Raw genomic sequence first — 24100 nt, 5'->3', positions numbered from 1 at the left:
CTAACACCCCGGCTGGGTTCGGCTCATTCTTGTACTCGCTGATGGAGGTTCTTGAAAGGAACATGAGGGGCAATCGACCAAGATAACGTTCCACTTATCATGTCTCTCTGATTTTGAGAAGGGCCTTATTATCCTGCCTAATAAAGCAGAAAATTAGCCATTAGAGAAGGGCCTGTGATTAGATTTAGAAGGCTCAACACTCAATGACGGGAGTCAAAGATCCAAATGGAATTTGTAGGTGAAAGATTTGATTGGGACCTAGAAAAGGATTAGATTCTGTTTTCTTTTTACTCCTAGCCTGTGTGTAGTTGCACCAAAATATAAATATACAGTCAGGTGCAAAGATTTCTGTTTATCTAGAGACAGAACACCCTGGGCAACATTGCCCTCTAACATGCTTTAGAACCTTGCCTGTTATCCACGCTGATGTCTGGCCACTTTTGTCTCATGGAAGAACTTTTAGCTAAATGCTTGACCAAGTCAAGAATGAAATGGACACAACCTAATGTCCAATAGGGTGTACACGGAGTCTATCTTGTTGGTGCAGAGGGTCAAGATGCATATGAGGCTGGTTAACACAAAGTGTGTAAGGTAAAGGATGCTATGACCCTGTGGTGGTCTGTATATGCTTGGCCCAGAGAGTGGAACTATTAGAAGGTGTGGCCCTGTTGGAGTAGGTGTGTTACTGTGAGAGTGGGCTTTAACAGTCTCACCCTAGCTGCCTGGAAGCCAGTATTCTGCTATCAGCTTTCAGATGAAGAAGTAGGACTCTCAGCTCCTTCTGTACCATGCCTGCCTGGATGCTTGATGATAATAGACTGGACCTCTGAACCTACAAGCCAGTCCCCATTAAGTGCTGTCCTTATAATAGTTGCCTTGGTCATGGTGTCTGTTCACAGCGGAGTTGCCTTGGTCATGGTGTCTGTTCACAGCAGAGTTGCCTTGGTCATGGTGTCTGCTCACAGCAGTCAAACCCTGACTAAGACAGACCCTAACACTGAATCTAACTGTCCTGATTAAAAACAGGCTCCTCAGTTTGCTTTTTCACGCCCTTCAGCAAGCTGATAGCTACACCCCAGGCTGTCCTCAGTTTGCTTTTTCATGCCCTTCAGCAAGCTGATCGCTGTACCCCAGGCTGTTCTCCTGTAAAGTAAGATGATGCCAGTTCCCATACCCAAGCTGAATGATCGTAAGACTCATACCAAGTCTAGAACATGGGTCTTAGGCACTGGTAGGAAAGTAGTGGTGACTGGGCTCATGGCTCTGTGACAAATCTACCCACCGTTTACCCTTCACTGCGGAACCAGTGCAACCTGTTCTCTGTGCCTGGTGGAAGAGTAAGTAAGAAACCCAGAAAGTCTCAAAATCAAAAGATCCCTCAGTAGAAGGACAGAAAGAGGGGGCAAGGAGGAGTCATGCACATTGTAACAAACCCTGGGCGAAAATAACATGGAGGTCAGCAGTGCCGGTCAAAATCTGGGATCTCTGAGGGTTTCCTGAGCATAACATGGAAGCATTCAGGGCCCAAGACAGATGGAGAATTCACAGAGACTGCTTGTGATCAGTTCAAAGGAAGCAGGATCTGGCTACTGATTATCACTGGAAGGTGATGTCTGCCAGCTGATTACCACTGCCTATGAGGAAAAGGGAGATGGGGAGGCCTGAGAGACCTGCAGGGTGAACCTCAAAAGATTTTTGGATGTTGAACTTAATAATCATCGTATAATATAACAGGCAAATAGCTGATTGGATGGTAATTGAGTCAAATCAGCTCCTCACAGCTCAACAGATTAAACCTAACGACATACACTCCGAAGGATACTCACGGGCAACCAAGTCATCGTCTGAGAGAAAGATTCCCACATTATGGATGCCAAAATAGGAAGCCTCACGAATGCCAAGACATGCGCTAACCTTCGGACGATTTTAGAGATTTCAAATGTAGCCGACTGATGTTCGTTCCAAATGCCTTTGCCCCCAGCAGGAGTCAACCTGCCCCTCCCCTGGCTCCGGCTGTGACCTGGCAGTTGGAAGTACATTGAGAGACAGACTCAGGAGTAAGGATCTGATAATCAAGACAAGGAGCATCTGATGGCGGTCAGTCTTCACCAGATTGATCTTTCGATTAGCTGTTCTACATCATTTAATTAAAGTGGAAAAGACACCATCCTAGTCTCTCCCCACATGTCATTCCAACCAAAGACTTCTGCGGAATCCTGCAAAACTAGGAAAATGTATTTAAAAAGAAAATCTATGTTTATGCCTATAGGCATACATTTACACACATTATATATACATGTTTCTCCATTTCTCCATCCTTGCCATGCACATAGGACAGCGGTGGGTTTGTGCCTCATTCCTTCCCAGGTTTGGAAGGACAAAGTTACATCCATATTCAATAGGTTTTGCTATTATGGAGTTTAAATGCCATCTCCCTTGGGACAACTGAGAAGAACCGGCACACATAGGTGCAAGCCATGTCTAATATAAACGCACCGGTAAGATGCTATTCCCGAGATGGCACAGTCCATCCCAGAACCACCACAGACAGAAGCCATTTGAACTTGCATCTGCCACAAGTGTATTTTAAAGATCTGAGGCTCGTGACTTAGGGACATGCCTCATCAAAGCCTTAGAAAATAGTAGAACCGAACTTTGGAAGTGAGTGAGCCTTCTCAAAAGGCTCAGTGTTCGGCTGCTATAAAAACACAGCATAAACTCAAGATAAAGAAGGCAGAAAAGAAACCACCAAAAATATCTAAACCTCATCTTTGGTCAGTGTGAATGGTTGGTTTCTGTGTCTTGGAGCTTGGGACTTTCCTCTGGACTTTTTCTCTCTACTTCAGGAGGCTGACCTCTGACCCCAGTCACATGGGCTCCATACAGACACAGATAGGCAGCAGATGCTAAAGATAACTTACTGTCAAAGAATCACTTGACAAATCATTCTTCCCCCAGGAGAGAAATCAAGTGCTTAAATATTAACTCTGGGACTCACCATTTTATCCGCATCCCAACAACCAATGGTAGCATTTTTTCCAGATGATGGTCCATCCATGTTTCATATTCCCAGAGGCAGTGAGACAGGAAGATGAGAAAAAAAAATATAGAGAGAACAATGTTAGAAATGGTTCAAGCACTGTCGTTAGACCCCCTCTGGGAGCAGATAAACTGCCATTCCTCTCTAGGATGCCTCCCCAACTGGACATCTGGAGTTGCAAACAAGGTAGATAACCCAGGAACAATACAAAGGGATTGTTTCTTAAGTTTTTATTTAACAGATGCAAATAGAAGGAGCGCAAGGTGTGCTTGAATGTGAAATAGAAGTTTCCAAAAAGATAATAGGAAAGAATTGATTGAACAGAGAGGGACATAAAAATAAATAATGCAAGTCTGGGCTAGAGGTAGGGGAGGGGATTACTGCAAGGGTGATTTAGACCACATCCATGACCTAACCAGAAATGCAGTAGTATTTATCTGAAGGAACTTTAATTATACCTCTCAAAGAATATAAGTTATGTCAGTTTATACATTCTACAGGGTAGGCCATGGATTTAAATCCTTCAAACACAAGAGTAAAGGAATAAAATATTATATTATCTCTTGATCATGGTAAGTACACTTACTAATATGTATCTCATAGGAATCCAGACCAGAAAAAAAAAAGTCATTAAATCTAGAACCATAGAATTTAACTGGTTTTAATGAGAAAAAAACCACAATTACTGCTTTATCAGAACAGAGATTTCAAGGTCCATGAAATCACATAGACATTGTCTGGTGGAAGGCACTCCGTAGAGCAAGTCTTTGTGACACACAGGATTTTTGCCACAGGGTCAGGAATTCTGCTAATTTTAGGAGTCTTAGGCCTCCTGGACTTCTGTATTACAGAACTACAGATTTATTCCTTAAACAATCGCTGCCAACTTAAAGAAAAAAGAAAGAGTGGTTCTTTTGTTTGTTTGTCTGTTTGTTTGTTTTTTAACTGTTTATGTCAGCACCTGTTCATTGCAGTTCCTTGAAGGTTCTCACCACTGAAGGCCCATTTCTTTTGAGGGCAATCAGCCTAAAGGTAAATAACCCAGGAATTTAGACTCAGGCCCCTCTCCCCTCTGTGGGTCCTGTGAGCAGAAATCTCATGGCACCCCTGAAGTTAGAGCTATTTGAATTTACCAGTTTCTGGGGACACAGCCCCAGATGGAATTCCAGGAGACTCAAAACCCAGTCTGGAAAACTCCTGGGCCTGAGGTGACACTGGAAGCTTCTACCTGTGCCAAAGGAGGCCCAGACCCAGGAAGGAAAGCTGGGAACAATGGGCTATCCTCAGCACACCATGTCCCCTCCTGATCCTGACAGGGTCTGACACTTTCAACAGACGAACAAAAGCTGGGCAGGTGACAGTAGCCAAAGATTTCCCCTCAGCCTTAGTGAGGTCTACCACAGCACAGGGTCTTGAAGAGCATTTGCACACTTGTATCTATAGCACCATTATCCACAACAGTCAAGTGTGGGAATCGATGCAAGTATCTGTCAATGCATGAATCGAGGAACACGGCATGCTACTCGCTTTATAAAGGAAGGGAGTTCTAGAACTGTAAATCACTGCAGGATGTGGAATAAAGCAGACTCAAAAGATGAACACGATGACACCTCAATTAATATGAAGTCGTCCTGGTCGTCGCACTTAGAGTGACAGAATAGAATGGTGGTTAGCAGGCTCTGGGAGGAAGGGATGTCTGAGTCAGAGTGTAGAGATTTAGTTTTGCAAGATGAAGAGTCTAGGATGCTGGCTGGCCAAGCCACATGAATGCACATAGCGCTTCTGAACCCTTAAACGTACATGGCTGTCTGTGAAGCTGTGGCTACCCCACAGAGGCTCCATCTTCGCTGTAAAGTGTTAAGAGATGTTATTTGTAATAGAACCCATAGCAGCGTAGTCTTAATTTTAAAATACTCAGCTTTCCTCCCAGCAGATGGTAGGGTGAGAGGAGCTACGCAGTGTGCACTGGAAGAAATCGTGGAACAAAAGTGTCTACAAAGAGCACTGTCAGGGCTGCTGTCAGCCTTCAGCAACGGGATCACAGAAGACGGGGGCCCCTGGGCTTCACTGGGCTCACAGAAGACAGGGGGCCACTGGGCTGCGGCTGTGGCCTCAGGGGCATCCTAGCCCTCCCTGAACTTCTAATGCTTTGCAAATTGCCATAGACCATAAAGGCTTCTGCTCACAGTTTGTGTAGTCTTAAAATTCAGTCAGAACCTTGGCTTGTGGGTAATGTTTTGGTTTTTAATCCACTTTCCTTTGTTCAGGTAATGAACACTGAATTTTTTTTTTCTTCTTATAGAACTCAAACTTTACTGAGAAGACCCAAGAAGTCACACAAAGAGCCAATTGATCCTCTCTCTTACTTTGAGTATTCTTATTTGGAAAATGGAGCTGAGGTGGGTGGTGCAGTTGGGAGGCTGAGGCAGGACATCGTGAGTTCAAGGCCAGGCGGGACTACAGAGTAAAATCAGATGAGTGTTGAAAAAAAAACAAAGTGAAACAAAACAACAACCACAAAGGCAACAACAAAGACAGAGAGCCAGGAAGGGAATGCCATTGGCGTGAATCTGAGCTGACAATTGCAACAAAAGAGATAAGCTCAAACTCAAACATCTGCTTGCAAACCTGGACTCTCTCAAAGCAGGCTGATCTCGATAGGTTGGGAGGAACTAACTTCCGGAGGGAAGGACTCAGGGGTGAGAAGTCGGGGCACAGGGGTCCTGTTACAAACCAGATGACCTTGCCCGCATGCATCTCACTTTCATGGGTGGAGAAGAAGAAAAATAGATCCTGAGTTTTTCGTGGAAATGAGGCCTAGCCGACCTCTAAGGGACACAGGCGACAGAAATGCAGGGTAGACTTTGGAATGTCCTTGTCCTTAGCCCCTCCACAGTTCCTTCCCCACAGAGGAGGGGTGAGGAGGTTCGTGTGGGGCAGACGAAGTCTGCTGTGGTTTCTCCTTGGCTTAAGTGTGTTCCAGTGGACTAAGTGTTGAAGCCGAAGCCCTGCAGTGAGGGTTTAAAGCAGAAAATCTACTGCGGCTCTGGTGTTTACAGGTTTTGTTTTGTTTTGTTTTTTTGTGTTTTTGTTTTGTTTTTGGTAGTGGCTGGGAGAAAGGTTTTAGGACTCATGTGCACTCCCATAACTGAATCCTAGTAGCTTTGGAAGAAAAGGGGGAACAGAAACCCCAGCATACATCATGGTCCAAGTTTCTTCTAGCTGGTGCTATTGCAGGGCAAGGCGCTAAGGATTCTGGGTTGGAGATGTTTAAGAAGGTCTTGTTAAGATTTCTGTTCTTGGAGTGGCAGAGTGCAGCATAAGGAGTACAGAACTTGCTGTGCATGCATGAAGACCAGAGTTCAACTCCCAGCACCCACTCTTGTACAACCAGAGAGTCAGGGTCAGAGAACAGCTGGCCAGTCTAGTCCTGATCGGTCTTGATGAGAGACCTCGACTCAACAAACAGAAACAGAGTAGATCGCTCCTGTATGTGTAACAGCACTTGATGTTGATGTCTGTCCTCCACACACACATACCCACCCTCCACTCCCACCCCCAGATATAGGTCTTTGAAGGTGGGTTGTTGGCTAAATACATTTTTAAGAGTTATCTAGCTTCTTGTATCTTATAGTAACTGTGGGAAATACAAAAGTAATGTACTGCCTTTTCTATCAGAGTTAAATAAGAGAAAACTTAATTTAAAAAAATAATAAACTCAGGACCTCTGGAAGAGCAGTCAGTGTTCTTCACCACTGAGCCACCTCTTCAGCTCCCTAACTTTCATTTTAAGTCAAACATCAACAGACTTACAACACCACTCTTTTAATTTACTTTTTAAAATTAAGCTTTCATTTATTTGTATGGATATTTTCATTGCATGCATATCTGTGCATCAGGGGTAAGTCTGTTGTCCAGAGGCAAGAAGAAGGTGTTGACTCCCGAGACTGAAGCTACAGATGGTTGTAAGCCACATGTAGGCGCTGGGAGTTGAACCTGTGTCCTCTGGAAGAACAACCAGTGCTCTTAACCGCTGAGCTATCTCTTCAGCCTCTACAATGCCATTCTTTACTCAGATTTATTTTTATTATGGAAAACACAGTCAGCCTGGAAAACTATTTGTGTAAAGATGGAATGAATTTATTATCGGCAGTTTGCAATTCATTCAAAGGGAATGTTATTAAAGCTCCCCTTAAGTAGTCCCTAGTGTCGTTAACACACACAGCACACATTAAAAAATGTTATTTGCAACCTTTGCTGAGCTACAGGTAACCCTCCTTCAATATATGTGTATATGTATATATGAGGTATATATATATATATACATATATATATATACACATATATATACACATATATACACACATATGGTATATATAAGGTTATATACATAAAGTTATATGTATAAGGATATATATACATATCCTTATACACTATATATACACATATATACATATGCATATATATGTGTGTATATATATGTATACACACACACACACATATATATATATATATAATGCTGGAGTTGTCACCTGCCAGCTTTCTGTCACAGTCTCTTACATCAGCAAATCTTCCTCTCCTGGGATGCCCCTCAAGGGCTTCAAGAGCAACTCTGCTGCAGGATCAGATGGCCAGGAGAACTGAAAATCTTAACACCACTCACATCTAGCGAGTCTGTGAGAAATGTGTCTAGAGAAGCTTCCTTCTCTTTCTTAGTACATCCTGTGTTCCTGAACAGCCAGAATCAAGGTTAAGGTTCCTGCCTGGGAGCGGGGGGGTGGGGGGGGGGTGGTGGGAGTGGTGGGGGTCCTGCACAGAGCTGAAGGAAACCGACTGCTTCTGCAACAAATGAGCTTTTTCCGATGCCCACTCCACTCTGCTTCTCCCATGCCCACACCACTCTGTGCCTCCCTTCAGGTTCTTTCCCACACCTCTCCTCAGAAGTTGTTACAGACTTAATCTGTTCTCAAGGTCCTTGTGTTGAAAGAAAGGAAAAGAAATCCACTCAGCTCCAATAAGAAGCCAGGGGCAAGAAACATTGGTGGCACAGTGATGGCCAAATGTCTGACTTGGAGCTGCGGTGTTGGAGGGATAAAAATAGCTCTTTTAATATTTGGTCTGCAGGAATAAATCACACCTGAAACTTTGATTATGATTTTAATAACAAATTGAGGATTGTATGTTAGCAGAGAGAAATGGCTGGCCGTGGCAAGGTCGGCAGTGTGTGAAGATGGAGTACTTACTTAGCTGGGGACAAGGCTAATTATGAGAAAATATTTCACTGACTGACATTCTCCAGAGATACCTGCTGGAAACTCAAGAAACAGAAAGGATAGGATATAGTCTAAGCAGAGAAACTGAGAAGTGGTCAGAACCAGGTTAGATCCCCCAGAGGCTGTTGTGGTCATGGCTTGGTTCTTAGGACAGGGCACTTGAGAGGTAATGAAGCCGTGTAAGGTAAGGACCTAGAGGAAGTGTTCAGCTCAGGTCCCTCAAAGGGAACAGTCAGACCCCCACACTGCACTTAGTCTCTCTTGTTTATAGACCCTGTATCCAGCACTTTCCACTACTTCACACTCCCGCCACAATGTTCTACCGCACCGTAGGCCTAAAAGTGATGGGTCTACTCAGTAGTGGACAGAAATTTTTAAAATTTTGGATTCAAAGAAACCTTTTCTCTCTGTAAGTTAATTATTTCGTGTGTTTTGTTATAGTGTTGGAAGCTGATGTTATTGCAGAATTCCTTTGTTAGACAATATGCCTAACTGGTTTTCAGTGTTATAACAATTTAATTACTTTCTTCAAGTTATAAGTAAGATTTGGTATTTTCATAAAAGCCTCTCTGGCACCTTACTATGGCTTGTACTGTAGAATTTTGTCTTTACCTACTAGGTCTCACTGTACAATGATGAATACCATTTTTATTCACCCATATATTCCCATATCCTGTGTGTCACCACCTTGCTTATAAAATACAATTAATGAGTATCAAATCAAAGGACACTCACATTCTGCACTCGCTTAGAGTCTCAAGGTATTTCATGGTTTTATCCAGAGTGGAAGAATTCTGTGTCTATCAATCCTCTCTGTAAATATAATTAATTCAGATTGCCTTCTTCTTATTACTTAGACCGGCATAACTAAGACAATGGTTGTTTTATTTAATAAAAAAGAGAGAAGGTAATAAATTTTGTGTAAGGAGTGTATCCTAGACTGTCAAATACCCTGACCAAGGTAGAATGTGTCTAAGCCTGGTGGATTGGTGCTAGGCAACAGAGGAAGCATTAAGGAGGGAAAAGTGAAAGTGTTCTCAACGGGGTCCTACCTTAGGCTGTCCATGTGGAAACACATTTAACTTCCTACCCCAAGGTCTCACAACTGATCCTAACAGTTTCTACTAGCTCATGACCCAACCATATATTTTTTAACATTTCTTCTCTAGGCAAGGAATTCAAAATTGTGGACCACAAGAATACTTTTGGAAAAATGGGTTATCTCTCTGTACACGGGGATGACTGTGCTCAGAAAGTAGCTCTCTGCCTCTCATCACCCTAGGCATTTCACCCAAAGGGCTAAAGAAGCCAGGGGCCAAAAACAGGTGCTATTCCCATGCTCTCAGAAGCAAAATGTGTGACATCCATTAAGCTAAGAACTGTTTAGCCATGGTTTTTCTTCTGCTTTGAGAAATGTTCAAAAGGAAGATGTTACTTCAGGGTAATGTCAAGGTTTATCGGAGATAATGGGCTAGAGATGGGAATGACTATGTCAGCAACATTTCCAGCCTGGGTCGAAAGAGCACAGAGCCACTGAAACCAACTCTCTCCCCAACATGATGCCGTGTGTGGGAAAATAAGAGCCTTCTAAACATTTCCAAGTCGCTGACCTTGTCTCCCCCAGTCTCTCTGATAGTGGCTCGCTTATATCACTTGCAAATGGATACTTTACTAGGTCAATGCCAAAAGACCAAGTTCCTGAATCTAGTGTGTATCTCTGCAAACAGAGACAAGTCAACACAGTGAAGCACTACACCATAAATTACCAAAAAGCAACCTCATGTGCATAGACTCAGCTCAGCTCTACAACGAGACCATCCAAGCAGCAAGGCAATATCTATCTTTCTTGTATAAATAACTAAGAAATACGGTATGCTTAACACTGATAGAGTGCTCAAATTCAAAGATTCCCTGTTTGGTGTTAATGCTCATCTTCATAGATTCCCTGTTTAGTCTTAAGGGTGCAATCCAAGTGATTGCTTAGTAAGAGAGGGCATGGGGAGACGATCAAGGCAGGAATGTGTAAAACAAAGCTTGTCAATGCAGCCACTAAGTCATCTTGAGTAATACAAAGCTGTTTATGGGCTTCAATTTGAATTCTAAAGCAGCATGCAATACCAAGTTGTTGTGTTCTATGTAAAACAAACAAACAAAAAAGTAATCAGGCCCACAATGTCTGGCTTGTGGTTATTAAGAAAAACTTTAGAGGTGGGGGTTGGAACTTGACTAATCTTTAGGGAAGGAAATGTTTAGTTGACCCATTAGCTTCCAGAGAGAGCAGGAGATAGGCTCTACTGAAGGCCCGCTACCCTCCCCGACCTCACCCACCCCCATCCCCAGATGTAGCCTAGCAAAGTCTACTGGTGGATGGGGGGATGTCCTCTTCTATTTTATATATTTCCTTCCACTGTCAAATCTGCTCCTTAGTCTTGATAAAATTATACTTTCCGCAAAAGTCGTCATTTTATAGGTCAGAGATTTTTCCTCAGATCAGCTGTATCCCAGGCATCAAGGTCAGCGATTTATACTGAGACCTGGTCCTTTAGCCCAACTGTCCCTGGACGCATTCCATAAGGGTATCCCAGCAGGAATGTGCCACTTACTACCCCCCAGCAGGACCAGCAGGCCTTTCATCTCCCTCTAGGGGAACGGTCTGATGTAACCACCACTCCTCTTATGCCAAATGGAGGCCAGCTCACAGAGTTTCAAGGATGTGCTAGCCTTTGGCTATTTATTTGTCCCTTTCGATTTATTCTAGATAATTCCTTCTGCTGTGCTTTGAAAGAAAAATGTTATCCTGAGTCCCTCTGAATTCTTTTATACCCAGGGAGAGGTAACAGGAGAGGTATTTATAGGAGCCCCTCAAATAACTTAGCAAGCGATGGCAGTTGAGTTGACTCGGAGTAATAACGTATTAGCAGCCATCCGGTAGTTGTGCGCCAACTCCCCGGGACTCAAACCCTAATGATAGTTGTATACCATTTCTGTTAAAAGAATTGAGTAGAATTTTCATAGCAAAAAAATTACATGTGCAAAGTGTTGCTGTCCTTCTCTTATGTCCAAATGCATTTCATCAGCACAGGACTGTACAAAACTGTCCAGCTCAAGCTCCTGTCCGGGTGAGGGAACGGCAGTCTTCTATCCGAGGCGGCGCTCGAAGACTACAGATGTGAAAGCCTAAGTGGCTGTGACTCCACCATAAAGAAGCACAAGCTATCATCCAGGGAAATTAGGCAAGGATGAGGCTGTAATCTGGAAAGCAGCGTTGGGCTTATCTCTCCTGAAACACACCTAGTCATCCCCTAACTGTACGCTACAGAGACCAAAGCTGCACTTAAACACTGTGTGGGGAAACCTGCAGGGAGAGAGTGCTCCTATACTGAGGATTAAACAAAACATCAGGACCCTTTTCGCTCAGGGAGGAGCTGTGGCAACGGTGTCACCCTGCACACTGGGTGACGTCACTCACTGTACCATTACCTAATTAGTTCCAATCTCTGATCCATTTTTTTTTTTTAAAGGAAGCAAGCAGCTAAGAATAGCACAAATTATTCATCCTTTATAAATACAATCTGGAAGATGCTGTGACAAGATAATATTCCCCAAGACTCACACGTTTTCTGAAAGGGAAGCATCCCACTCATCTGACCATTTAAAAATAACATCTGAGGCCTGCAAGAGGGCTCAGCAGGTACAGGGGCTTGTCACCAAGACTGAGGACTTGAATCCAGGCCTCAGGACACACATCATGGAAGGAGAGAATGAACTTTTGCAAGTTTTTCTCTGACAGCCACAGGCATACTAAGGCTCATGGATACCCCTCTCCCATAACACACACAAACACAAAACACATACGCACATACATACATACATACATACATACATACATGTTAAAAATTTATTTTCAGGCTTAATATTCCAAAATTCAACCATCATAGAAAAACCAGAGTGTCAGAAAAGAAGCCAGAAGAATGAAGACACAGAGTGGCTCTGGGTCACTGGGGGCGTGCTGTAGTGCAGTGGCTCTGGGTCGCTGGGGGCGTGCTGTAGTGCAGTGGCTCTGGGTCGCTGGGGGCGTGCTGTAGTGCAGTGGCTCTGGGTCGCTGGGGGCGTGCTGTAGTGCAGTGGCTCTGGGTTGTTGGGGGCGTGCTGTAGTGCAGTGGCTCTGGGTCGTTGGGGGCGTGCTGTAGTGCCGTGGCTCCGAGTCGCGGGGGCGGGGGGGCGTGCTGTAGTGCAGTGGCTCTGGGTCGCTGTGGGCATGCTGTAGTGCAGTGGCTGCTGGGTTGGCCCTCTTTGAACTTTGGTTCTCTGGGATCATCCACTGCTTCCCTACAAGGCTAACTTCCCCAGCGGTTCTTCATGCAACCATCTGTGGTTCCCCAGTCTGCTTGGTGAATTCCATATGTCTTGACCTTACATGTTGTATATCTTAGTTTAGACATTTATAAGGACCACTGAGCCTCACAGTGTCACAGAAAACAGAGGCCCTGAGCTCTCCACCACATCCAGATGACACAAAAGATAGAAACAGCCTTAGATGCATTTAACACAGGGATGTTTCTGTTTCACAGTCAAGGAAGAAATTTCTAAACCAGGTTGGGAGGATTCGACTATGGTTAGAATTATATCATTGCAGAAGAAAAAGTCCCATAAATACAGGGGTACAGGGGTGTTATACTTGTAACCTGGTTACATCAGTATCATATATATATATATATATATATGTGTGTGTGTGTGTGTGTGTATACACACACACATAAATATACATATATTCATATACACATATACATATGTATATATATTTCTGTGTATGTATATATGTGTGTATATTATATGTATATATATGTGTATATATGTGTGTGTGTATATGTGTGTGTATATGTATATGTATATATATGTATATGTGTATGCATATATGTGTGTATATATATGATATGTGTATATGATATGATATACATATATAATATATATATACATATGTATATGTATGTGTATGTGTATATGTATGTTGTGTATATGTCTGTATTTCAAAAAACAGGACTAGCTCTAACCACTCAAAAAAATGGAAGTACAGAAATTTTATCTAATTATTTGACAAATAATCTAGATCAGAGAGAATAAATTCATTGTAGCCCAGAGCTAATCCTTGAGATTTATCACCCCCTCCAAATAGAATGATCCAGAAATACAGGATGAATGAATCAACAAAACAGAGAGAGGAGTCACGTGCTTTTGAGGTGCAGAAATGTTTTACATGAAGATTACCCTGTGTATTTACCCAGGGCGAAGATTTATTTCTGGATGTGGCTAAAAGTAAGTAGACAGAGACACCATCAAAGGGGTAAAACCTAAATATTGAAAGTGAAAGTAAATTTGTTAAAGTGAATTATGATTTAAATATCAGTGGTGTATCTCACATGGAAAAAGGAGCCACACTTGCATGAATACTTAGTGTGGGCTTAGTGTGCGCTTAGTGGGTACTAAGTCATTGTGTGGGCATTGGTACTTCCTACAGCAGCTCTGCAGGTAGGTATTACCAATTTACAGAAGAACGTGCGGCACAGAGGCCTTGGGAAATGTGCCCCAGACAGATGGTGGTGAGCACCTCCATTTGGGTTCAGTGGCAGTTAGTGTGCACCCCACATGTGTGGCACGTGCTAATATGTCTGCATTGCTCACTTTAATATTCCACCACCATCTGTAGGCCAGATACAGCTAAGCTGTGATTGTTCAACTTGGTACTGAGGACAAATGGTATGGAGACAGTGGGAACTAGAATTTGAATTTTGATCCCCTTTTCAGGGCTCAAGATCATGCAGAATTATCTAAGGTGCTGGGCAGGGTCAGGAGCCATTGCTCTGGTCAGCTGAGAAGTGCACTGAGGTACCGAGCTCTGGCTCCTCAGGCTAGATGCATAGAATCACTGCCAGCTTAGAATATGTTTAGCTTGGAATGGTCTGTCAGGATATGACCTCCTCCTAAGCCTCTGAGTGCTTACACATTCTCATTTGTATACATTACCTTATTCACCGTGCAAGCTTAAAGGAGTACCTGACATCCAAAGAAACAACTTAGGTGAAATAAAAATGTATTTTATTCTGTGGGAGCCTTTACATCAGACCTCCAGCTTATTAAAACAATCAGTGCAGCCCAACCTTACAGAATTTGGTGTCAGTTTGTAGAGAAACGAACAGGTTCTCTTCTTTTTGTTGTTTTTGGGTTTTGTTTGTTTGTTTTCAGTTTGAAGGTGGTGATGTGTCATGGGTTCAGGCTGCACTTGAGCTCAGATCCAATCTCATAAATGTTTCCCATTGTAGTTTTATGAAGGGTTGTGGAGAGAGCTGTATGCTATACTGCTGAACTTGCATGAAACTAGCAATCAAACTGCTGCAAATGCCTCACTTTATCACCGATAAAGCGCATCCACAAATAAGATGTCATTTGGTTTTTGTGTCCTCTGTGGGATGTGGGAAATTCAGTTACTGCCATTTGCCAGTGAGGAAGTTGAGTCCTGGAGAGGCTCAGTAATCTTCCAGAGGACTTCCTCATGTGAGCCACACACGTATAGCCAAATATCTGCACACAGTGAGCAGATAGTATCATTTCCATTGTGCTGCAGTTAAGTACATTGTACAAATACCACACGCCCAGTGCAGATACACTGGTGTGGCAGCTTTACACAGCTCATAGCCACACAGTTGCCCTGATTCCAGGACAGGCTTGAGTATATAATTCTAACATTATAATAAGGTCACTAATTCCACAGGATTTAAAGCCTCAATACCGGGCTATGTCAATTCCCGTCATGAGCAATGTCTTAGTCACTGTTCTGTCACTGAAAGCTACACCCTGATCCACAGGCAGGGGAAGAGGAGAGGGGAGAGAGAAAAAGATAGTGGAGAAGAGAGGGGAGTGGGGTGCATAGAGAGAGGAGAGGGAGAGAGAATGGGAGCATCTAGCACTGGCTTTTGAAACCTCAAAGCCCACCCCCAGTGACATACTTCTTCCAACAAGGCCACACCTCCCAATCCTTCTAAACCTTTCAAACAATTCCACTCCTTGGTGACTGCACATTCAAATATATGAGCCTATGGGGGCCATTCTCATTAAACCCACTATCACTCTTAACAAGGATTTAATGACGATAGAGCTATGTGCTCAAGGTTGAAGATTTGTATATTTAAGATGGTGTGCAAGCATTGTTTTGCTGAGATATTGAAACCAGCAATCTTTTTATAATAATTTTCCCCTCTTGACCTCTTGACTTCAGACATTTAATATGCACATGAGAGATGGCTTCATCTCTTAACAAGGGGGGGTGTCATATACAATCAAAAGAAAGCCTTCATTTCTAAATCTTGGAATAAAGAGTTTCATCCAGACCTGAAGCGTTTCAACATTCATACACACCAGCAAACACATGCATGATGCTGCTTTGTAAACCATGGAAATCAGATAAAAAGCTCCTGAAGAATGACTGAACGTGAGACAAACATAGGCCCCCACACTAAGAGTCTTTGCCCAGATTTCTGGGTGCATCCCATACTACATGGCACCTTGCCCAGCATTTACCATCTTTCTTTCACCCCAATCACTATCGTCTTGGCTGCCATATCTATTCTGCTTTTTAAAAGTGCTATGGTATTCACATGGCTATCCTCTCATCTGTACAGTGAAGAGATGCTTCCTGCTTCTGAAAGCTTAAATTATCCATGTAATTAGACAAATGAGGTAGAGGATAGTTTTTGAAGTTTCTTTTTTTTTAAATTCATTCATTAATTAATTTTTTTTACACTCCATATTTTATCCCCCCCCCATCCACCCTCTGACTGCTCCACATCCCATACCTCCTCTCCACTTTTGTTTCCACGTGGATGTCCCCACCCACTACCCCACCTGACCTCTAAACTCCCTGGGACCTCCAGTCTCTTGAGGGCTAGGTGTATCATCTCTGAACAAACACAGACCCAGAAGTCCTCTACTGTATGTGTGTTCGGGACCTCATACCAGCTGGTATATGCTGTCTGTTTGGTGGTCCAGTATTTGAGAGATCTCGGGGTCCAGATTAATTGAGACTGCTGGTCCTCCTAAAAGGTCACCCTTCTCCTCAGCTTCTTTCAGCCTTCCCCATTTCAACAACAGGGGTCAGCTACTTCTGTCCATTGGTTGGGTGCAAATATCTGCATCTGACTCAGCTGCTTGTGGGGTCAGCAACAAGCAGTTGAAGTTTCTAAATAATGGCTCCTGCCTATAAGAATTTGCTCAGGGGGGCTGGCTCTTTCTCCCTTCTTCTGACTTAACTTGAGCAGGGCACTTCCTTTCCCTCTTTTGTTGCCACCTCTTCCAAAGTATCTCTGGACAGCCATTTACTTCAGGGGAACTTATGAGGAACACTTCTGGTTAGGCACCGATTGGTGATGTAGAACCTCAGCTTGCTATCGATCAAGTGCAGCAAGGGATGAAAGCATCATCAAGTGCCGCAGCCAAGGAAAGACCGGAGAAGTGAAACTTGTACTTCCTTGCAGATGTGAAACTTCACAAGGGCAGTAGTGCTTGGATCTGATCTAGAAAACTGATAGGTGCTCAAAATGGACAAGATGGAATGAAGGGGACAGTAATGAAAATGAAACAGGAGAGAAACACAGCGCACATAGGCATTGTGTTAGATACAGGATACCTAGGACAAGTAGGAGGAGTTCTGATGTAGGGATCATATGGTCAAAACCACACTGCCCAAGAGCCAATGAGATCTAGAATAACATCATTGTGGTCTAAGGAGGAGCAACGGAGTAGACAGAGACCAATGGCCTTGTGACTGGAAGGACTGGGGGACCTGGCTTTGCCACCCAGCACTGACATTCTATAGTGTGTGCTTAGTGGGGAGCAGTGCATGGAAAGGAAGCTGTGAAAGATGAAGACCAGTCTCTGTCTGGGGTGACTATGGACTTGGAGGTTTTGACGTGGTTGGAGAGAGGATGAGATGTCTAGATTCGCTTAGATTGAGGTGGCTGTGGGACATCCAGATGGAGCGTTCACTTGGAACCCAGAAGAGCAAGTGAGGCCAGATTTGTAATAGAAGTCAAATCATTACAATCCAGATACAGCAGTCATTCACCTAGCTGAGAACCTCTTCCCATTCTGGAAGTCAGTGACCTATTTCTTGGGAGCTAACTTAAAGGCCAAGGCCAGAATGAGATGCTACACTGCGTGTGTGTGTGTGTTACTGAGTTCTCCAAAAGCCTCTTTGTACACTCATTACAGATGGAGACTCTGAGGTCATAGACAAAAAGAAAGCCCATGGCAGGAGCAAGGAGTCCAAATTCTAGATCACTCTTTGTTTTTAATAGAATTAGGCTTATTGACATACCTGCCATACCTCATACATACAGGAAATACATTCTCTTCCCCTCCCTCTCTCCCTCTCTCTTTCTCTCTCTCCCCCTCTCTCTCTCCCTCCCCCCCTTCTCTCTCTCTCTCTCTCTCGACTAAAATGTCCAGAGTGGTTTCCAGTCATGCTCAGTGCCATTTGCCTGGATCACCACTGAATTTCATGGGGTTAATTGTTCCCTCCCTCCCTCCCTCCCTCATGACATGGCATCCTAAAACAGGATTTTTTCAACTCTGTGTCTTCATTTTTTTCTACAGGACACTGTCCCTTGCAATGGCTGCGGGCTGTGACACATTTAACTTTTCAGAACACATTCTGGACATACATCCATCTTTTCTTTTTATGTAACACCATCAAAGCACTAAAGTTCTATGGATAAAATGTCCATGAGCAACACAACCAGACTTAAGCCAAAACAAATGCTTTTCTTTTCCTTGGCCACTAGCGTGACCTGGTGAGATGACAGGTCATAAACTCTGCCTCTTCAGTATCTAGATTTTTCCATCTCAATTGTGAAGATTAGGTTCAATGCCTTTCAAAATCCGTAATCTCTTTATCTAGGAGCTTTTCAATGACATCATATTTTCATCCATTTATTTGTCTATATTTAAACTGAGATATCATGACTGGACATATCTATGGCGTAGGGTATGTCAATGCATGCTTACAATAAGCAATTAGATAAGGCAGACCTATTCATCACCTCAAAGACTCATCATGTCTTTGTGTTGCAAGCATTCACAGCTGTCTCTTACTATTTTGAAATATACAACAGCTCATTTTTAACTGTGGTCATTCTACTGGGTCATAAAACTCTAGAAGGTGAATCTCCAGTAGAACTGCATTTTTGCACTTGTTGACCAACCCTCCTTCCTCTCCTCCCTGACCACTCTACTACATTTTACTTCTGTAAGATCAATTCTTTTACTTCCCCATCTGGGTGAGATCATGACGTATTTGCAGAAGTCCTGTCTTTCCAATGGTGGCTCTCACTACCTTGGTAAGCCACCTCTGAATCAGAAAGCCCTTTATTCTCATTTGCTCTGTCTCACACTTCTATCCTAAGTGTCCCAGATAGCTCTAGAGTTGCAAATTAATTCTTACAGACAGAGTTGTAGGGGAATTATTATTCCCCTTGTAGATGAGGAAGTGGCTGTCTGGACTGGACTGTGACTCATCCTACTCTCTGGATCTTTTTTTAATGAACCATTCACAGCCAGCCTGCCCTCACTTTAAAAAATCCTACACAAATCACACCCTGTTTTAGTTGTTGATCTTTTCTTAAAGTTACTTTTTGCATTTTCAGAGAAAAATGTGTGCTATCATGTAGCACGTTGTAAAGAGAGCGCACTGTTGTTTTGTTTTTGAGAAACAAGGGCTTGGGGATTTTTGCATTAGTTACTTTTCTATTCTGTGGGTTAACACTGTAACGGAGACAATTTATAGAAGAAAAGCGTTTAATTCGGATAACTGTTTCCAAGGGTTAGAGTCTATGATGGAGGAGTAGCTGAGAGATCACATCTTAATCTGCTAGTAGTTTGGGACAGAGAGGGCCTCATTGGGAATGTTCCAGTCTTTTGAAACCTCAAAGCCCCAACCCCAGTGACCAACCTCCTCCAACAGGCCACACCTCCTAATCTTCCCAAACAGTTCTACCAAGTGGGACCAAGCATTCAAATATATGAGCCTGTGGAGGCCATTCTCCTTCAAACCACCACAGATGGCACCAGATTTTCCCAGAGAGCTGAATGTTTTAGACTAGGCCATGGAGCCCAAAGATGGAATTGACGTGTGGGCCAAATTAACACAGGCGGGTATACTTCTTGCTTGTCTGTATAGTCCTCCAAGGGACCTTCTCTTCCTTAAGACACAAACCACGAGATCAGTCCTCCATGGCGTCTCCCCTTTCATTGTTCCAGCTGAGAGCTCTTAATTCCCCTGCCCACCTGCCTATACAACAGCATCAAGATCATGTTTCCTCTGTGGATCGACAGAGTGCAAGCTAAATGTGTTTATCCTCCAAACAGGGAGGCAATACACCTAAAAGTAGTGAGATCTCCATTTCTAGAGGCATTCAACCAGCGACCACTGTAGACTTTAAGCAGCTATATCATCTGCTCCCCCCCATTATGTAATTGCCTATGTGCCTTCTCATGTGAATCAATTTTACCAATACCAGATTTTTAAATATATGTAAGAGGATAGTGCACGGAGGTCCTCAAATAGTAATTATTATCAATAGTTTAAAATTATTTCAATAATGATCAAGTCTGGAGTTGATCCTAGAAATTATTACACGTCTTTCCAGGACAGTGGTTTCCATTACGAGCATCAGTTCTCATGTGTTGGTTACACACCTACTTGTGTGTAAAGAGCCCCACTTTTAACAGCTTGTGTCCCAGTGAGAGGAATAGCGCGGTTGTCTGGACAGAGATGTCAAGGAATGAGTATAGCTTCTCTGCTTCTCGGCACAAAAAAATGCCTCTTCCAAAACCCCAGCGAAAGGACCAGTCGCGTGGTCTAACTGCTCTGTGACACTGAGGTATGAACTGCGAAGGAAGGAAGGAACTCGGAAATGCCTATGGACAACAGAGCCAGTCTGAGCTGAAATCTTGTTCTTATTTACCCAGCTCTCAACCTGGGTTCCCTGCTCTCCTAGACAGTAGGTTTCCAGCCTGGCCTGAGCAAATCTTAACCCAGTCTCTACTAAAACTGTCACAAGAAATGCAGGGTAGGGGGCCCCCACATGGACCTGTGCTACTAGATTATAGAGTCTGTTTGTATTCAAATGGAATTTAGATTTAAATCGCAATCAGATCAGGGATTTACAGTCCTTTCTACTTTCATTCGTTTTGTGGATTTCAGTCCTCTTCCGGCCCAGTCTTAATCCAATGCACTTCAGAGAGAATTACGTGTATGATCGACCAACCCAGTGTCAGTGAGGCAGGGTGTATATTAAACACCAAGCCAGCTTAGGAGAGAGCCCAAGGCTGGATCCGACCTCTCCTCTGGGTTGCGTTGACCTTAATTCCCCTGGGAACCCTTGGCACTCGACCTGCCCTCTCTTGATTCAGCTACACGTGGAGTCGTGGATGCCCCGTGCCCTTGAGCGCCTTTTGAGGGTAGCCCTTTGCTCCCAGGGAGAGTTCACCGCGGGGACCCACGCTTTCTCGGAAGAGGCTCGAGGCGAGTGAAAACCCTGTCATCTTCCCTTCTGCAGAAGGAAAATCGAAAACCACCAGCGGCGGCTCTAGCCCAATGCACCGCGTGGCTGCAGCTCTTAAAGACGCAGGGGTGGTCACCAAGCGGTACAGACCGGGTTCTTAACTTTCCCTGCGACTCGGATACCTGAGAACCAGACTCAGCCCCAGACTGTGTTTCTGGTCACAGATCCCGGATCCAGGAGTCCCCGGACAACCCAGTGCAGCTTTGCCTCGGGCACCCCCTAAGGCGGAGCGCGCTAAGTGCTCGCCCGCGCGCCCCTGGCTTTTCTGCTTCTGAGCAGGGCGCGCCCAAGGGAGTTCTGAGCTTTGAACTTCTGCTTTCCCGGTGACGCGACGCCCTCCCGGGAGCCCAGTCAACCCCCTCCTAACCCCAACTGAGGTCCTGACAGCCCGATCCGGTGAAGATGAAATGCCCGACGAGGGCGCTCCCCTGCATTTTGAAAAACAGCCCGATTCGCCTTGCGAACGCCTTGCGAACGCCTGGATCCCTCATCGCGCAGTCTCCAACCAGATGATTTTCATCCCTGGACAGGCTTAGATGGAGGGAATCAGAGTTCGAGAGCGAGAGGAGCCTGAAGCTCCGCGTTGCTGAGATACCCAAAAACTGGCTGGAGTATCTCATCGCAGTTGGCTGCAAAGGGCGACGGACACACACACACACACACACACACACACACACACACACACACACACGAAAGCAAGCATACCCTCTCATTCTGCCTCTTATCTCTGCGGTGCAGAGAGCACGGAATTCGGAGGTCAAGCCACTGACCACCCATGCTGGGCTGAAGTGCTGAGGTGGAGACGAAGGTTCTGGCCCTCAGCTCCAAGGCTGGCACCTTCTTAGGAGGCCTCCAATTCCACCCAAGATGGGCAAGATCTAAGTTCCAAAATTCCGTCTTTGGGTAAAGGTTTGGGCATCAGGGAGGAGGGAACACGGAGGGCACTGGAAAGCGAATCTTCGCAAAGAACTAGCCAGGCTCACAATCAGGTGGCGGGGGCCAGGGAGTCCGACCCCCAAGCGCCCCAACTCTTGCAAGGGCAGAGTGACAGCAGCCACCACTGCGCGCGTTGGCACTGGCACGGAATCTCCGAAACCGCCGGCTAGGCAGCCAGTGCTGAGGGGTGGAGGCGAGAGGGAGGAGGAGGAGTTGACTGAGCAGAGAGGGATGACGTCCTCCAGAGCCACTGGCTCCTAGGGACAGAGATTCGCGAGCTCTCCGGGTCCAGTGCACTAGGTCGGGGGAAAGCGATCTCTGGGGAGCCGCGCCCCACTGTGGCTGCGGCTTCAACGCGGCGAACTGGGGGCCGAGTCCGGCTAGTGTGCAAGCCCGCAGGCTACTCCCAAAACACCTTTCTGCGGGTCTCTCGACTCCGAGCGTTCGCTTCGTAGAACCTACGCATGCCAGAAGGGCGCTAGCAGGTAGCCTTCAGCCCCGCCATCCTCGCCCCTTTCCGGCTTCTCAGGGGTCGACCTCAGCCAAGGGCAGGCGCCCCGGCCACTGCCCACGGGGTAAACCGGCGCACTGCACTGGCCCCTGCTACAAGGAAGGAGGGGACACTCGGGTGGAAAGGCGCTCACCTGGATAGCAGAAGCCTTGCTCTTGATTCCTTTCCGAACCTATTCCCAGCCCCCAGGCACAACCTTCCTCAGAGAAAACAAAGTAGCGCAAGGGCACGCTGCCGGAGCGCTGCTCCTAGTCCTTGCACAGCCGCTGTTCCCTTTGGCTTTTCCCGGATCTGAGCTCGGACTCGGCGGCGGGAAAGGGCTCCCTGTGGCTGCAAGGGGTTGCCAGACCCGGGCTTCTCCTGCAGCGGTGGCGGCAGCGCCTCCAACTTGCCACCTGCAGCGCGCGTTGGGCGCCTGTGACTACCGGTGCCGCTCAGCCTCAGCTGACCCGCCCCCCGGGTGCGCTAGTTGGCTGCGCCCTGCTCCTGGGCGGGCCTCATGCTCCGCTCCGCCCTCCTCAGGCCTCGGAACAGGGAGCGCTCGCAAAGTCTTAACGCCAGGCTTCCTTGGGCTTAGTAGCCAGCAGTCTTTGCAAGCAAGAAGGGATCCTTCCTACACATACCCAGACACACAAGTGCGCACACAATCCTATATTTGTAAAGACTAGAGGAAGGAAAGGGTTTGTGAGTGATGCCCCTTCGTGTCTTCAAGCATTTGAACAAGTAAAGTGTTCTCTGAAGGTGCCACTGCATTTTTGCAGTCTTTGAAAAGACTTAAAACCCTCGCAGCAAGGAGTCAAGGAATGGAGGCCTGAAATTGGTTTGGGGATGCTTCGGTTGTGTTTCACTCCCAAAAGAGAATAGTGCTGCTGTTGTTCTTCCTCCGCGGGGTCCCAGCACCTACCCCCCCACCCCCCCCCATATGTGGCTTGAAGACAGATTATGTCAGCTTCTTGCTTTTAAGTTCCTGCCTTTGGTTTACAGGGCCCTGGCCATGCAAACCCATGACCCATGCCCATGCATTTACACAGCCTGTATTTTATATGACTCCTTAGGCCTTTATGGGTTAACAGTGAGTATTTTATTTGCGTATTTTTGGCTCTACATCTACCCCGGACACCTAAATCCTGTGCACCTGCACAATCTACCTAGGCCATTCAGGTACATTCAGGTACAGCCCTCTTGTACTTTGCCTCTTGGCTGCTCCTGGAGCAGAGCTTTTTGGAAAGCTGATTTGGTAAAGCCTTCCCAGGGATAAAAGCTATATACATAAAAAACAAAAAACAAAAAACAACAAAAACAAAAAAAAAACCTGACAGGCGCAAGTCTGAAGAGCCATCCAATCAACCAGAAATGTCTGACTCTTGGGTGTCTCTATGGGAATGTGCTACATTGCCAAGTGCCTATCAGTTTAGAAACATTTCAAAATTAACTGCCCAAAGAGCACAGTTAATGGTCCATTAGGGAAATGTCTATGCCTGAGAGTGCAGGTGTGACCCTGTCAAGTGTAACTAGAATGTGCACGCATGTTTTGCGAAATTCTCTGTGCCCTGAAGTGATAGAAACGATGATTAATGAACTCAGACATTAGGAACTTAGAGGGGGCTGCATTAGGGAGAATTGGTACCCCTCATGTTGATTTCCTGTCAAATATTGGTTAATGCTACTTTGAAACAACAGGTATATTATCTGCTACTTTGTAACAATGATTCCCTAAATTTACAGT

The 24100-nt window shown here is 45.1% G+C and overlaps 1 protein-coding gene across 1 annotated transcript in view; it reads right to left on the bottom strand.

Annotated features, from left to right (window-relative positions):
• Window positions 1-22796, bottom strand: part of Epb41l3 (erythrocyte membrane protein band 4.1 like 3) — a 222464-nt gene extending 199668 nt beyond the window's left edge. Inside the window, exon 1 of the mRNA XM_031368660.1 lies at window positions 22508-22796. The gene's annotated coding sequence lies outside the window, so the exon portion shown is untranslated. The remainder of the gene's footprint in view (window positions 1-22507) is intronic.
• Between the last annotated feature and the right edge of the window lie 1304 nt (window positions 22797-24100).

Source organism: Mastomys coucha, unplaced genomic scaffold (genome assembly GCF_008632895.1).
Source record: "Mastomys coucha isolate ucsf_1 unplaced genomic scaffold, UCSF_Mcou_1 pScaffold14, whole genome shotgun sequence".
Lineage (NCBI taxonomy): Eukaryota > Metazoa > Chordata > Mammalia > Rodentia > Muridae > Mastomys > Mastomys coucha.
The sequence above is the reverse complement of the archived record's forward strand: the minus strand, read 5'-3'. Positions and strand labels throughout refer to the sequence as shown.